General features: G+C 34.1%; 1 non-coding gene across 1 annotated transcript; it reads left to right on the top strand.

Annotated features, from left to right (window-relative positions):
- The first annotated feature begins 1,178 nt into the window (after positions 1-1,178).
- LOC122107689 lies at positions 1,179-1,285 on the top strand. Its single transcript, XR_006147397.1, has one exon. It is a non-coding gene; the product is annotated as a U6 spliceosomal RNA (small nuclear RNA).
- Positions 1,286-2,341: the final 1,056 nt, after the last annotated feature.

Here is a 2,341-nt window from a genome sequence, read left to right as displayed (position 1 = left end):
GTTACAAATAATTCTCAAACTTTAAAACATTAAAAATACTTTCTTTTTTTCTTATTTTCTTCTGCAGGAAATCAGCAAGACCTCAGTCAGCATTTCTCACCTAGGAATTTTCACATGGGTTAGTTAAATGTATATGTAGAGTCCAGTTTTCTGAGGACTCACTCATCTGCCTAGGAATTCATGCTGGTTGTTGGAAAAAGAGCTCAAGTAAGGATGCCATTTAAAGCCTTATAACTTTACTCTTTACCAGGGTATTCTCCTGCTATTTTGGTTGTTGAGAATGTCTACAAGAGTAAGCATTCCGTGAGGAGCAGGGAGACACCATATGACTTATACTTACTGAGGTTTCCAAGTGACTTGCTATCACTTGTACTGCATTTTGAAAGTTAAATCTCTCTAAAACTACCAGTTTTAAGAGATAAGAAGAGTGGAAAATGAACTCTTAGGGACAAATACATCTTCAACATATATTGTTCCAATTATTCCTTTTAAGGCATATTCAACAACTGGTGAAACTTGTGTTGGCTGTAATTATGTGTCTTTCTCCATGAGTGCATGTATACATGAGAATATGTATTGTGTGAATAGTAACATACATGTGTACATTATGGCTTATATCATCATTTATTCCTTGCTAACAAATAAAGTAAGGAATCACTAAAGTTTTAACAGAAACTGTGTAGTTAAAGTCGTAACTCTTCACTCTGCTCCTTTACACAAAGACTTTGCAACTTCTCATTAATAAAGTTTCCATAAACTCTGAAATGTACATACTTAGTACTTAATGTCTGCTATCATAAATCTTAAATACTTTACAGAAAAGTCTTATACCTGCCAAACAGTCCTATTTTTGGCATATATAAGCAAAATCCCAAAATTAAGCATATTTAAAACATTAAAACTTTTAACAAACCTTAACACTTGCTGCAATGTTCATTTTGACAGGTGCCTTGTATAGAATAATTGAATTTCTCCTCCTACACATCTCTTGAACTACAAATATCTGGAATTATTTTGTTTTTGGCATGTCTATCTTGATTTTATTCTTAAATGTGTGCTTATGTAAGAAATACATGATTCTATAATTTCACAACAATTCTTTTGAACTTACTTTTTGTTGAATTGCCTAGCTTAATAAAATCAATTAAAAATTATACTTTATATATAAAAACTGTTCTGTGCTCAATTTAGCATCACATACACTAACATTGGAACGATACAGAGAAGATTAGCATGCACCCTGCGCAAGGATGACATGCAAAGTCTTGGAGCGTTCCATATTTTTACAGCAACAGATGCTGAAACGTATGTGGCCACAAGGGAACCGTACTGCATTCTTGGTGGGAGTGTAAACTTGTTCAACTACTTTGGAAAGCAGTATGGAGGTGCCTCAGAAGACTCCACATAAAACTCCCCTATAACACAGTAATCCTACTTTTGGGGATTTATCCAAATGATCATAAAAAAGACCATACTAAAACTACCAGCACAACTATGGTTATTGCAACATTATTTACGATAGCTAAGATATGGAACCAACACAGATGCCCCCATTAGATGAATGGATCAAGAAAATGTGTTATATATACAAAATGGAATTCTTTGCCTCCATCAGAAAAAATGACATCGCCCAATTTGTTAGGAAATGGAAAGACTTGGAAAAAAATTTATTGAGTGAAGTAAGCCAAGTCCAAAGAAATATAGGTCCCATGATTTCCCTTATTTTCAATAACGAATGTATGTCTGGGATAAGCAGAAAAGTTCAAAAGATATGTGCATATAACCAGATAAGATGATGTTAAAGAAATTGAACCCCAAGATAGGGACACAAGTGGTTTTTTGATTCTTGCTATTGTTTCTAACCTACTTATAATGTGTGATGTCATTTTTTTTTGTTTTTTGTATGTTTCTCCCCACACTATAACCCCTGTTTTCTCTGTATTTGAAGTTGGTACACTTACATCTTGTATGTATGCTTCTCTAATTTGGGGAGGGGAAGGGAAAAAATGCTCAAATAGCGATACAGGTTGACCCATTGTAACAATGAGATGCACAAGACATTATGTTGAAAAATGAACTTTACAATTTAGGCAGAGGAAGGAAGGGGGAGGGGAGTGTACTTGTGGAGGTGGGAGGGAAGGGATGGTAGGGGAAATATAAAGGAGGAGGTAACAATGCTTGTTAGGAAACTTACTAGTTTCCTTGTTCATGTAAATGTGACCCCTCTGCACAGTATTATTACCATAAAAAAACATATAAAAATGTTCTTAGATGGAAGAGTTTATTTCCTCTATTTTACCCATATAATATTGTTAACAAAGAAATTAATTCAGAACACTGA

The sequence above is a fragment of the Dipodomys spectabilis genome, unplaced genomic scaffold, assembly GCF_019054845.1.
Source record: "Dipodomys spectabilis isolate Male_0828 unplaced genomic scaffold, ASM1905484v1 ptg000052l, whole genome shotgun sequence".
In the NCBI taxonomy this organism is placed as follows: domain Eukaryota; kingdom Metazoa; phylum Chordata; class Mammalia; order Rodentia; family Heteromyidae; genus Dipodomys; species Dipodomys spectabilis.
This window is presented reverse-complemented; position numbering and strand designations above follow the sequence as displayed.